General features: G+C 45.4%; 1 protein-coding gene across 2 annotated transcripts in view; it reads right to left on the bottom strand.

Annotated features, from left to right (window-relative positions):
* Positions 1-15,264, bottom strand: part of WDR72 (WD repeat domain 72) — a 565,895-nt gene that overhangs the window by 41,284 nt on the left and 509,347 nt on the right. The window lies entirely within an intron of this gene.

Here is a 15,264-nt window from a genome sequence, read left to right as displayed (position 1 = left end):
GAGAGGTCGTTAAGGTTGGCTAATTCCAACTCTTAATGTAGAGTGTGAACCTGTAAACATAATAAGACTAACACACGTCATACAAATTATGTGGTTGTCTGGCTGGCTCTCCATTGACAGGAGTGATCATTTAGTTGAATGGTCTTGTGGTTATGAGAGAGCCACCACTAAACATATCTCTGGGAGAACGAAAGGATCAGCGGTCCAAAATCGAACATGCCACAACTCTTACTCCTCCGAAAATCAGTTTTCTAAGGCCTCCATTAATGACTTGACCCGTTAGAGTGTCGGTCAAACCCTTTGATATCAGAGCGTTCAGCCGAAATTAGTCTAATGTGTATGGGGGACTTTAGGCTCCTTTCAAATTTTTATTATGACAGCAGGAAAGATATATATCTTTGTGCCAGTAGCTTGCAAATTTGTTACCATCTTTTCAGTTTGCCATTAAAAGGTATCAACCACTGAGGACTCTCAAATCTAAATATTTTATTATGACAGCATACACACACACAACTGGATAAATAGGATTTTCCTTTAATTTATATGCATCTTTACATAGTGGTTTTGCAGCCCATAAAGGTAGTCCTCAGCCTCAGCCAAAATGTCCCCTACGTTTTTTCCTCTACAAGCACCAAAGGTATCATTTTAATTTTCGTGATAAGACCACACAAACATGCCCAATCTGATATACAACGCTTCTGACTAGAGACTGGTGGATCAGGCAAAATTAAAACGTTCCTGTTTGCATATATTTTTCTGGGAAATTCAATTCTCGGAGAAATTATTCTAAACAAATGTAATGTCCCTTAATAAAATAGCAGGAATCAAAAGATACAACAAGGACCAAAAGAGTGGGAGTGAGGAGCAAAGGGAGCAGAGAGATGAGTTGTAAAGTGAATATAAGAATTATTTTTTTAAGTTTTTTTACCTTTTGAAGGCATTTTAATGTACAAAAGCCAGAAGCCAGCTGCCACTATTTGTTGCTGAATACACGGAAAAGCGATTCACAATAAATCTGTATTTTGGTGAATGCAGGTTTTTGTAAAATTCAAGTAGAATTAAATTCCACTCGGATATATTCATACATCTCTAGTCCTGGCATTTGCCCATGAACAATGCATTAGAGTAGACAAGTCAAGATAATTATTTCAGTTTAAAAAGTTACTGAGAAATTGCGATTCATTTACTTTTTCAACCCCATTCAGTACTAATTTTGTAAGAGTATTCCGCACTTAAACAGTTATAGTTTATTTTCAGAATACTCACATGTAAGAAATGTCTTTTTGCCACGATCCGCAAATGTCAAGATCCCTATCTCCCATCATTTTTGCAGCCTGAAAGGATTTATCACCTTGCTGAAAGAGTTTTCTGCCAACCCCAATCTCTGGAGGCTCTATCATGCAGCTTACAGGTCATAAAAGAAGTGTTTTCATCTAATTAACTAATGGCATACTGGTAGTATATGGTATTGCTTGTATACTGCCCCTATTGGACAAACAATCAGTAGATTTAGTTTCTCTACATTGATGAAACCAAATTATACACCTTTTCTCAAGGCCGGACTGGCCATCTGACAAATGCTAGAAGGGCCTGTCTGGTTGTGGGCTGCCTTGTCTGCTATGTTGTTAACAGAATCAGTGTTCTCAAGACAGCCATACTGTTAACAGTTGTGATGGAGCACAAAGTCGCTGACTCCGTCACTTACCCCAGCAGGCCACAGGTATCATTAGAAATATTGGTCTTGTAGTAAATCTTCCTTTCCTCCATCCAGAGTAAGATAAGTAATATATCCCATCTGGTGCTTGGAAAAGGGAACATGGGCCTATGTGATTGCAATTGCCAGGGCTGAATTTCAGTCCCAGTCCGCACCTGCCTCTACTCCTGACATCACGCCTGCATTATTACAAAACACCAGTGATTGTCTTACTGCTGTCTCCAACATCTTGTCCTCTCTCTATCTGAAAATGAACCTATCAAAAACTGAACACCTTGTGTTTCCTCCCTCAACTAACTTACGTATGCCCGACATTGCAATTTCCATGTGTGGTTCTACCATTACTCCTCAGCAACATGCCCGCTGTCTTACGGCCCTACTTGATTCAGATCTTTCATTTACCACCGACACTGGCTCATTCTTGTTATCTACACCTCAAAAACATTTCTAAAATTCAACCTTTTCTTACTTTCGACTCTGCAAAAACTGTTATTGTGGCTCTTATTCGTTCTGACCTCTTACCAAACTCTCCCCTCTCCAATCTGTCTGGAATGCTGCAGCCAGGATCATATTCTTCATCAACAGTTACACCGATGTCTTTATCTTGTGCCAATCATTGCACTGGTTACCCATCCACTCCAGAGTTCAACATGAACTTATCACTCTCACCCACAAAGCACTCCATGGTTCAGCACCACCCTACATCTTCTCCCTCATCTCAGTCTACCACCCTAACCGTGCCCTCCATTCTGCTAATGACCTAAGGTTAACATACTCAATAATCAGAACCTCCCACTTCTATCTCCAAAACTTCTTGCGTGATGTGCCAATTCTTTGGAATGCACCACCCAGGATAATTTGATTAATCCCCAATACCCATAGTTTTAAGTAGAGTTGAGCGACCTTGACCTTTTTAGAGTCGAGCCGGGTTTTGCGAAACCCGACTATGTCCAAAGTTGGGTCGAGTGAAATCGGCCGATTATGACGTAAAGTCGGGATCGACCGAAACACGAAACCCAATGCAAGTCAATGGGGCAGCATAGTCGGCAGTGAGTGGGGGCCAGGAAAACACCTAGAGTACCCATTTTAATGTCAAAACCATCCATTCTTCTTAATGAAGCTTGTCAAGCGTAATTTACCTTATAATAATTGGAAGGCATTTGAAATTGGGGGTCATTTGGCTAAAGTTGTGGGGGGTAGGGCTGGTTCAAGTAATTAGTGGGCCCAGGAAATCTGGACCACGTCACGGCAGTGGAGCAGGGAGAGGTAAGTATTTCAACTTTGCAAGTGCTGTGAACCTGAGCAAGCAGGGGGGGCCCACTCGTTGGCATTGGCACTGGCACAGGGCCCCTCAAAGTACAGCGGTGTGTTTGCACGGCGGGGGCGCCTCCCACCGGCAGCAACACTTTTGCGTACTATGAGAGGCCCTGTGCCAGTGACGTCGCCAACTAGTATTCCTCCCCCCACCTGATGAAGGAACCTGCACTTTCATCTGCACCTTCCTCTTTGTCCCCGTGTAAGGTGGTATGGTATGCGGGAAGAGCAACCTGACTTTCAGCAGGGTCACAATGTTGTTGTGTAGCGTGCACGGGGAATGTTGCGTTATGGGTCAATGTACCAGCAGACTCATCTATCACTGGCTGGGCAATGGGCACGATGAAGTGGAAACACAGATATAGGCCCAAAGAAGAAAGTGGGCTAAATGCAGTTCAAAATTGGTAACACAGGAATAACCAGGGGGCATTGCAGTGGAGGACAACTGGAATGAGAGGCTGACACAGAGAGTAGGGCCAAATCAGTAAGTAGTCGAAATGCAGTTCAAAATTGGCAACCGTAGTAAACAGGCGGCACAGCTTTGTTCAGTGGAGGAGAACAGCAAGGAGTGGCAGACACCGATAGTAGGCCCCAACCCAACTAGTAGGCCAAATGCAGTCTAACATTAACAACTACTTAACGAGAGGCTGAAAATGGAATTTCAGGACAGGAAACCAGGAGAACAGCAAGGAGTGGCAGACACCGATAGTAGGCCCCAAACCAACTAGTACGCCAAATGCAGTTGTTCCATTTAACCACAATTTAATGAGAGCCTGAAGATAGAAGCTCAGGAAAGGCAACCTGGGGAACACCTTGGAGTGTAACACACCATCTCTCTCCACCCCATACCCATTTTGTAGGCCTAATGCTGTGTACTTTTCTACAACTACTAAACGAGAGTCGGAAGACCGAAGCAATGGCAAGGAAACCTGGGGAACACCTTGGAGTGTAACACACCATCTCTCTCCACCCCATACCCAATTTGTAGGCCTAATGCAGCCTACTTTCCGACACCTACTAAACGAGAGCATGAAGATCGAAGTTCAGGAAAGGCAACCTGGGGAACACCTTGGAGTGTAACACACCATCTCTCTCCACCCCATACCCATTTTTTAGGCCTAATGCAGTGTACTTTTCTACAACTACTAAACGAGAGTTGGAAGACCGAAGCACTGGCAAGGAAACCTGGGGAACACCTTGGAGTGTAACACACCATCTCTCTCCACCCCATTCCCCATTTTTTAGGCCTAATGCAGCCTACTTTCCGACACCTACTAAACGAGAGCATGAAGATCGAAGCTCAGGAAAGGCAACCTGGGGAACACCTTGGAGTGTAACACACCATCTCTCTCCACCCCATACCCATTTTGTAGGCCTAATGCTGTGTACTTTTCTACAACTACTAAACGAGAGTCGGAAGACCGAAGCAATGGCAAGGAAACCTGGGGAACACCTTGGAGTGTAACACACCATCTCTCTCCACCCCATACCCAATTTGTAGGCCTAATGCAGCCTACTTTCCGACACCTACTAAACGAGAGCATGAAGATCGAAGCTCAGGAAAGGCGACCTGGGGAACACCTTGGAGTGTAACACACCATCTCTCTCCACCCCATACCCAATTTGTAGGCCTAATGCAGCCTACTTTCCGACACCTACTAAACGAGAGCATGAAGATCGAAGCTCAGGAAAGGCAACCTGGGGAACACCTTGGAGTGTAACACACCATCTCTCTCCACCCCATACCCAATTTGTAGGCCTAATGCAGCCTACTTTCCGACACCTACTAAACGAGAGCATGAAGATCGAAGCTCAGGAAAGGCAACCTGGGGAACACCTTGGAGTGTAACACACCATCTCTCTCCACCCCATACCCATTTTTTAGGCCTAATGCAGTGTAGTTTTCTACAACTACTAAACGAGAGTCGGAAGACCGAAGCAATGGCAAGGAAACCTGGGGAACACCTTGGAGTGTAACACACCATCTCTCTCCACCCCATTCCCCATTTTTTAGGCCTAATGCAGCCTACTTTCCGACACCTACTAAACGAGAGCATGAAGATCGAAGCTCAGGAAAGGCAACCTGGGGAACACCTTGGAGTGTAACACACCATCTCTCTCCACCCCATACCCATTTTGTAGGCCTAATGCTGTGTACTTTTCTACAACTACTAAACGAGAGTCGGAAGACCGAAGCAATGGCAAGGAAACCTGGGGAACACCTTGGAGTGTAACACACCATCTGTCTCCACCCCATACCCAATTTGTAGGCCTAATGCAGCCTACTTTCCGACACCTACTAAACGAGAGCATGAAGATCGAAGCTCAGGAAAGGCAACCTGGGGAACACCTTGGAGTGTAACACACCATCTCTCTCCACCCCATACCCATTTTGTAGGCCTAATGCAGCGTACTTTTCTACAACTACTAAACGAGAGCATGAAGATCGAAGCTCAGGAAAGGCAACCTGGTGAAAACCTTGGAGTGTAACACAACCTGTCTCTACACCCCATACCAAATTAGTAGGCCTAATGCAGCGTAGTTTCCAACAGCTACTAAACGAGAGCCGGAAGATCGAAGCTCAGGAAAGGCAACCTGGGGAACACCTTGGAGTGTAACACAACCTCTCTCTACACCACGGAAGGGCTGATTCTTAGGAAGGAAGGCTGTTTTAAATAAGCATTGCGCGTCCGAGGGTGATTATATTCTTATTCGGTATCTACTCACCCTCGGACGCGCCATGCTTCTTGATTTGTAATTAATGTTTATTTGCAATGTGCTTTTGACTTACTCAATTATTTTTTTAATTATTGATTTTATTAAATTAATAGTTTAACATCTTATTGGAAATAATTTAAAGGAGACGCGACAGGACAACACTCGGTGGATGCCATATCTGTGTTAACAACTCCAAAAAACTTTCAGTTAACTTCTTGCAGGAGAAAGAAATTGTAGCTGTTGGACCTTTGTAGTACAGTTCCAGATATTTGTTGTGTGTTTGTTTTGATTGTTAAAATGTCTGCATTTGAGATCTCAACACGATCTTATTTTTTATAATCAAATTAATTTTTTTTATATTTAATGATGTTGGTTCAAGGGGTACACGGGCAGCAATAGACAGGTCAGTGGAGGCCTAGTGGAAGGAGTGACGGCAGACAGGCATCAAAGGCCTAACATTGGGCTGGCTGTAGGCAAGTTAAAATTGGTTCCAGGGGAACACGGCCATCAGTGGCCTGGTCAGTGTAGTTGTAGTTGAAAGAACGGGACGCAGACAGGCTTCGAAGGCCTAACATAATAACATAGGGCTGGCTGTAGGCAAGTTAAAATTGGTTCCAGGGGAACACGGCCATCAGTGGCCTGGTCAGTGTAGTTGTAGTTGAAAGAACGGGACGCAGACAGGCTTCGAAGGCCTAACATAACAAACTTGGGCTGGCTGTAGGCACTTTTAAATTGGTTCCAGGGGTACACGGGCAGCAGTGGTCTGGTCAGTGGAAGTCTAGTGGAAGGAGTGACCGCAGACAGGCTTCCAAGGCCTAACATAACAAACTTGGGCTGGCTGTAGGCACTTTTAAATTGGTTCCAGGGGTACATGGGCAGCAGTGGTCTGGTCAGTGGAAGTCTAGTGGAAGGAGTGACCGCAGACAGGCTTCCAAGGCCTAACATAACAAACTTGGGCTGGCTGTAGGCACTTTTAAATTGGTTCCAGGGGTACACGGGCAGCAGTGGTCTGGTCTGTGGAAGTCTAGTGGAAGGAGTGACCGCAGACAGGCTTCGAAGGCCTAACATAACAAACTTGGGCTGGCTGTAGGCACTTTTAAATTGGTTCCAGGGGTACACGGGCAGCAGTGGTCTGGTCAGTGGAAGTCTAGTGGAAGGAGTGACGGCAGACAGTCTTCGAAGGCCTAACATAACAAAATTGGGCTGACTGTAGGCACTTTTAAATTGGTTCCAGGGTAACACGGCCAGCAGTGGCCTGGTCAGTGTAGTAGTTGTAGAAAGAAGGGACCGCAGACAGGCTTCGAAGGCCTAACATAACAAAAATGTCAAAACAATGGTTTTGTCAGTGCCAGGCATTGAAGGATGTCAGCGCCTAGACTACACATTGGTGAAGCTGTGAGAGATAATTTTGCTAGTGGTAGAGCACTGTTTGAGCTGGGGGGGGGAACTGTCTTGTGGCCGGCGGTACAGGCACAGGGCCCCTCATATTACAACGGTGTGTCTGACGTTGGGTGCGCACCACCACCGCCAGAGACACTTTATTGTACTATGAGGGACCCAGTGGCAGTGCCGTCGACCAAAAGCGGCCACACCCACCTCTTCAGACAAACAGCACTCTCAAGGGTCCAAGCGCAAAGTGGCGATAGCACGGCCCCGTGTGGGGAGTTTGGCCATTTCGTGAGGTGGAAACATGTCGTATGCTGGACAATCAGGTGAAGAAAATTACGAGATTGGAAAAGTCATTCAGAATAGTCCACAGGCAAGACCTTTTCATAGGAAAGCTAGGTGTCAGCCGGGCAGGGTGGGGCAAAAGATTTTGAAATCCAGTTGTGGTTCATTTTAATGAAGGTTAGATCATCTACATTTTGGGTAGCCAGACGAGTCCTTTTTTCTGTTAGTATTGAACCTGCAGCACTGAATACTCTTTCTGATAGGACACTAGCTGCCGGGCAAGCAAGCTCCTGCAATGCATATTCTGCCAATTCTGGCCAGGTGTCTAATTTGGATGCCCAGTAATCAAATGGGAATGACGGTTGAGGGAGAGCGTCGATAAGGGATGAAAAATAGTTTGGAACCATACTGGACAAATGTTGTCTCCTGTCACTTTGAATTGATGCTGCAGTACCTGTCCTGTCTGCGGTCATAGAAAAATCACTCCACAACCTGGTCAGAAAACCCCTCTGGCCAACGCCACTTCTGATTTCTGCCCCTCTAACACCTCTGGTCTGCTGGCCCCTGGAGCTCGTGTGAGAACGATCACGGGCGCTGTGTGCAGGGAATGCCAGAAGCAAACGGTCAACAAGAGTTGATTGTTTTGTTGCTAATATTAGTTCCAAGTTCTCATGTGGCATAATATTTTGCAATTTGCCTTTATAGCGAGGATCAAGGAGGCAGGCCAACCAGTAATCGTCATCGTTCATCATTTTTGTAATGCGTGTGTCCCTTTTGAGGATACGCAAGGCATAATCCGCCATGTGGGCCAAAGTTCCCGTTGTCAAATCTGCGGTTGTGCTTGGTTGAGGGGCAGTTGCAGGCAAATCTACGTCACTTGTGTCCCTCAAAAAACCAGAACCCGGCCTTGCCACGCCACCAATTTCCCGTGCCCCCGGGAAAGCTTCCTCATTAAAAATATACTCATCCCCATCATCCTCCTCATCCTCCACCTCCTCTTCGCCCGGTACCTCGTCATGTACACTGCCCTGACCAGACAATCGCTGACTGTCATCAAGGCTTTCCTCTTCCTCTGGTGCAGACGCCTGATCCTTTATGTGCGTCAAACTTTGCATCAGCAGACGCATTAGGGGGATGCTCATGCTTATTATGGCGTTGTCTGCACTAACCAGCCGTGTGCATTCCTCAAAACACTGAAGGACTTGACACATGTCTTGAATCTTCGACCACTGCACACCTGACAACTCCATGTCTGCCATCCTACTGCCTGCCCGTGTATGTGTATCCTCCCACAAAAACATAACAGCCCGCCTCTGTTCGCACAGTCTCTGAAGCATGTGCAGTGTTGAGTTCCACCTTGTTGCAACGTCTATGATTAGGCGATGCTGGGGAAGGTTCAAAGAACGCTGATAGGTCTGCATACGGCTGGAGTGTACAGGCGAACGGCGGATATGTGCGCAAAGTCCACGCACTTTGAGGAGCAGGTCGGATAACCCCGGATAACTTTTCAGGAAGCACTGCACCACCAGGTTTAAGGTGTGAGCCAGGCAAGGAATGTGTTTCATTTGGGAAAGGGAGATGGCAGCCATGAAATTCCTTCCGTTATCACTCACTACCTTGCCTGCCTCAAGATCTACAGTGCCCAGCCACGACTGCGTTTCTTGCTGCAAGAACTCGGACAGAACTTCCGCGGTGTGTCTATTGTCGCCCAAACACTTCATAGCCAATACAGCCTGCTGACGTATGCCAGTAGCTGCCCCATAATGGGAGACCTGGTGTGCAACAGTGGCAGGTGCGGATGGAGTGTTTGTGCGACTGCGGTCTGTGGACGAGCTCTTGCTTCTGCAGGAGGACGAGGAGGAGGAGGAGGAGGAGGGGGTGCGAACGGCTACAGACAACTGTTTACTAGACCGTGGGCTAGGCAGAACTGTCCCAAACTTGCTGTCCCCTGTGGACCCTGAATCCACCACATTTACCCAGTGTGCCGTGATGGACACGTAACATCCCTGGCCATGCCTACTGGTCCATGCATCTGTTGTCAGGTGCACCTTTGTGCTCACAGATTGCCTGAGTGCATGGACGATGCGCTCTTTAACATGCTGGTGGAGGGCTGGGATGGCTTTTCTGGAAAAAAAGTGTCGACTGGGTAGCTCGTAGCGTGGTACAGCGTAGTCCATCAGGTCTTTGAAAGCTTCGCTTTCAACTAACCGGTAGGGCATCATCTCTAACGAGATTAGTCTAGCTATGTGGGCGTTCAAACCCTGTGTACGCGGATGCGAGGCTAAGTATTTCCTTTTTCTAACCATAGTCTCATGTAGGGTGAGCTGGACTGGAGAGCTGGAGATCGTGGAACTAGCGGGGGTGCCGGTGGACATGGCAGACTGAGAGACGGTGGGAGATGGTATTGTTGCCGCCGGTGCCCTAGATGCAGTGTTTCCTACTACGAAACTGGTGATTCCCTGACCCTGACTGCTTTGGCCTGGCAAAGATACCTGCACAGATACAGCAGGTGGTGCGCTAAATGGTGGTCCTACACTGCCGGAAGGGATGTTGCGTTGATGACTAGCTTCATTGGCCGAGGGTGCAACAACCTTAAGGGACGTTTGGTAGTTAGTCCAAGCTTTCAAATGCATGGTGGTTAAATGTCTATGCATGCAACTAGTATTGAGACTTTTCAGATTCTGACCTCTGCTTAAGGAAGTAGAACATTTTTGACAGATGACTTTGCGCTGATCAATTGGATGTTGTTTAAAAAAATGCCAGACTGCACTCTTTCTAGCATCGGATACCTTTTCAGGCATTGCAGACTGAGCTTTAACCGGATGGCCACGCTGTCCTCCACCAGGTTTTGGCTTTGCCACGCGTTTTGGGCAAGATACGGGCCCGGCAGATGGAACCTGTGGCGATGTTGATGCCTGCTGCGGCCCCTCCTCCTCCTCTGCTTCAGAACTGCTGCCGCCTGCACCCTGTTCCCCCAATGGCTGCCAATCGGGGTCAAGAACTGGGTCATCTAATAACTCTTCTTGTACCTCCTGCGCAACTTCGTCTGTGTCACCGTGTCGTTCGGTGGTATAGCGTTCGTGATGGGGCAACATAGTCTCATCAGGGTCTGATTCTTGATCAGCACCCTGCGAGGGCAATGTTGTGGTCTGAGTCAAAGGACCAGCATAGTAGTCTGGCTGTGGCTGTGCGTCAGTGCACTCCATGTCAGATTCAATTTGTAATGGGCATGGACTGTTAACTGCTTCACTTTCTAAGCCAGGGACGGTATGTGTAAAGAGCTCCATGGAGTAACCCGTTGTGTCGCCTGCTGCATTCTTCTCTGTTGTTGTTTTTGCTGAAGAGGACAAGGAAGTGACTTGTCCCTGACCGTGAACATCCACTAACGACGCGCTGCTTTTACTTTTACCAGTTTCACGAGAGGAGGCAAAAGAGCTAGAGGCTGAGTCAGCAAGATAAGCCAAAACTTGCTCTTGCTGCTCCGGCTTTAAAAGCGGTTTTCCTAATCCCAGAAAAGGGAGCGTTCGAGGCCTTGTGTAGCCGGACGACGAACCTGGCTCCACAGCTCCAGACTTAGGTGCAATATTTTTTTCCCCACGACCACCTGATGCTCCACCACTACCACTACCCTCATTACCAGCTGACAATGAACGCCCCCGGCCACGACCTCTTCCACTAGACTTCCTCATTGTTTTAAAAACGTAACCAAACTAACGTTATTTGTTGCAGTCACACAACTTACACGGTGAGCTATAACTTCAGTATGATTTAGCTACCCCTTTACAGGTTGGTGAGACCACAGCGAAAATCAGGCCCAATGTTACACACTCTTTTTTTGGTGGCTGCAAATTAGAGAGATGCCCCACACGCAGGACTGTCACTGAAGCACAAATGTTAATATTAATGTCACACTATTATTTTTTTTTTATTTTTATTTTTTTCAGGAACACTTTAGAAACCCCCAAAAAAAAAAAAAATAGATTTTTGCAGGGAGAATTTAGAAAACAAATGTAACAAACTATATGCTTTCTATGGGCCACTGAGTGAGAGATGACGCACACAGGAATCAGGAGTGGCACACAAGCCCAGAGGCCAATATTTTTCTACCAATGATTGATGTAGTTATTTTCTCTGGTAGATTTTGGAACCCAAATCAAGGAAAAAAAATATAGGCTTTCTATGGACCACAATTGGAGAGAGAGAGAGAGAGAGAGAGAGATGGCACACCCAGGAGTCAAGACTGGCACACAAGCAGAAAGGCCAATATTAATCTCCCACTGTTTTTTTTTGGTTGTTTTTTTTTTTTTTTTTTTCAGGGAGACTTTAGAAAAAAAAATAATAAAAAAAATATGATTTTATCAGGAAGAATTTAGAAACCAAATAAAATAAAATGATTTTTTCATGGAGAATTTATAAAACAAATAAAAACAAAAATAGGCGTTCTATGGCCCACTGACTGAGAGATGACGCACACAGGAGTCAGGAGTGGCACACAAGCCCAGAGGCCAATATTTTTCTACCAATGATTGATGTAGTTATTTTCTCTGGTAGATTTTGGAACCCAAATCAAGGAAAAAAAATATAGGCTTTCTATGGACCACAATTGGAGAGAGAGAGAGAGAGAGAGAGAGAGAGAGAGATGGCACACCCAGGAGTCAAGACTGGCACACAAGCAGAAAGGCCAATATTAATCTCCCACTGTTTTTTTTGGTTGTTTTTTTTTTTTTTTTTTCAGGGAGACTTTAGAAAAAAAAATAATAAAAAAAATATGATTTTATCAGGAAGAATTTAGAAACCAAATAAAATAAAATGATTTTTTCAGGGAGAATTTATAAAACAAATAAAAACAAAAATAGGCGTTCTATGGCCCACTGACTGAGAGATGACGCACACAGGAGTCAGGAGTGGCACACAAACCCAGAGGCCAATATTTTTCTACCAATGATTGATGTAGTTATTTTCTCTGGTAGATTTTGGAACCCAAATCAAGGAAAAAAAATATAGGCTTTCTATGGACCACAATTGGAGAGAGAGAGAGAGAGAGAGAGAGAGAGAGATGGCACACCCAGGAGTCAAGACTGGCACACAAGCAGAAAGGCCAATATTAATCTCCCACTGTTTTATTTGGTTGTTTTTTTTTTTTTTTTTCAGGGAGACTTTAGAAAAAAAAATAATAAAAAAAATATGATTTTATCAGGAAGAATTTAGAAACCAAATAAAATAAAATGATTTTTTCAGGGAGAATTTAGAAAACAAATAAAACCAAAAATAGGCGTTCTATGGCCCACTGACTGAGAGAGAGAGAGAGATGGAACGCTTAGTACTGGCACACAAGCCCAAAGGGCAATATTAATCTCCCTTTTTTTTTCAGGGAGAATTTCTAAAACCCAAAAAAAAAAAAAAATAGGCTTTCTATGGCCCACTATTTGTGAGAGAGATGGGACGCTCAGGACTGGCACAGATGGCACGCTCAGGACTGGCACAGAAGCCCAGAGGCCAATATTAATCTCCCTTTTTTTCTGGGAGAATTTATAAAACCAAAAAAATATTTAAATAGGCTTTCTATGGCCCACTATTTGTGAGAGAGATGGCATGCTCAGGACTGGCACAGATGGCACGCTCACAACTGGCACACAAGCCCAGAGGCCAATATTAATCTCCCTTTTTTCAGGGAAAATTTATAAAACCAAAAAAAAAATTAAATAGGCTTTCTATGGCCCACTATTTGTGAGAGAGATGGCACGCTCAGGACTGGCACAGATGGCACGCTCACAACTGGCACACAAGCCCAGAGGCCAATATTAATCTCCCTTTTTTCAGGGAAAATTTATAAAACAAAAAAAAAAATTAAATAGGCTTTCTATGGCCCACTATTTGTGAGAGAGATGGCACGCTCAGGACTGGCACAGATGGCACGCTCACAACTGGCACACAACCCCAGAGGCCAATATTAATCTCCCTTTTTTTCAGGGAGAATTTATAAAACCAAAAAAAAAAATTAAATAGGCTTTCTATGGCCCACTATTTGTGAGAGAGATGGCACGCTCAGGGCTGGCACAGATGGCACGCTCACAACTGGCACACAAGCCCAGAGGCCAATATTAATCTCCCTTTTTTCAGGGAAAATTTATAAAACCAAAAAAAAAATTAAATAGGCTTTCTATGGCCCACTATTTGTGAGAGAGATGGCACGCTCAGGACTGGCACAGATGGCACGCTCACAACTGGCACACAAGCCCAGAGGCCAATATTAATCTCCCTTTTTTTCAGGGAGAATTTATAAAACCAAAAAAAAAATTAAATAGGCTTTCTATGGCCCACTATTTGTGAGAGAGATGGCACGCTCAGGGCTGGCACAGATGGCACGCTCAGGACTGGCACACAAGCCCAGAGGCCAATATTAATCTCCCTTTTTTTCAGGGAGAATTTATAAAACCCAAAAAAAAATAAAATAGGCTTTCTATGGCCCACTATTTGTGAGAGAGATGGCACACTCAGGACTGGCACACAAGCCCAAAGGCCAATATTAATCTCCCACTGTATTTTTATCAGGGAGAATTTATACACCCCACAAAAAAAAATACAGAAAAATGAAAAGGCTTTCTATGGCCCACTATGTGAGAGAGATGGCACACACAGGGATGGCACTCTAGCAGAAATGCCAAATTGCCAATCTTAATCTCCCACCAAAAAAAAAAAAAAAAAAAAAAACAGGGAATGTCCTACAATTACTATCTCCCTGCCTGCAGTAATCTCAGCCAGGTATGGCAGGCAGCTACTATTTCCCTGCCTGCAGTAATCTCAGCCAGGTATGGCAGGCAGCAATAAGGAGTGGACTGATGCACAAATGAAATAAAAAGTGTGGACAAACAAAAAAGATAGCTGTGCAGAAAGGAAGGAACAAGAGGATTTGTGCTTTGAAAAAAGCAGTTGGTTTGCACAGCGGCGTACACACAGCAATGCAGCTATCAGGGAGCCTTCTAGGGCAGCCCAATGAGCTACAGCGCTGAGGGGAAAAAAAAAAAAAAAAACTTCCACTGTCCCTGCACACCGAGGGTGGTGTTGGACAGTGCAAATCGCTGCAGCACAAGCGGTTTTGTGGTTAATGGACCCTGCCTAACGCTATCCCTGCTTCTGACAAAGCGGCAGCAACCTCTCCCTAAGCTCAGATCAGCAGCAGTAAGATGGCGGTCGGCGGGAACGCCTCTTTATAGCCCCTGTGACGTCGCAGACAGCAAGCCAATCACTGCAATGCCCTTCTCTAAGATGGTGGGGACCAGGACCTATGTCATCACGCTGCCCACACTCTGCGTTTACCTTCATTGGCTGAGAAATGGCGCTTTTCGCGTCATTGAAACGCGACTTTGGCGCGAAAGTCGCGTACCGCATGGCCGACCACGCACAGGGGTCGGATCGGGTTTCATGAAACCCCGATTTAGCCAAAAGTCGGCGACTTTTGAAAATGTTCGACCCGTTTCGCTCAACCCTAGTTTTAAGCGTGCCCTAAAAACGTTTTTCTTCAGACTGGCCTACTGCCTCAACATATTTATCTAACTATCCCTGTGTTGCCCATTTCACATTTTCTTCATAATCAGGATCCTCGTATCTTGTTCTCACATGCTTTATGCATTTAATAGCCCTCTATGTCTGTACTTTTACACATACTGGTTGGTTACCGGTTCATGTAGCTTTATATGAACACCCGATTTATTACATTATGGCTGGTCAGAACAATGAAAGCAATTGTTACCATCCACCTTTCGTGTCTCCCCTATTTCCTCATAGATTGTAAGCTTGCGAGCAGGGCTCTTTCTCCTCCTATATCTGTTGATTTATGCATTATGGTT

The sequence above is a fragment of the Ranitomeya imitator genome, chromosome 4, assembly GCF_032444005.1.
Source record: "Ranitomeya imitator isolate aRanImi1 chromosome 4, aRanImi1.pri, whole genome shotgun sequence".
Lineage (NCBI taxonomy): Eukaryota > Metazoa > Chordata > Amphibia > Anura > Dendrobatidae > Ranitomeya > Ranitomeya imitator.
The sequence above is the reverse complement of the archived record's forward strand: the minus strand, read 5'-3'. Positions and strand labels throughout refer to the sequence as shown.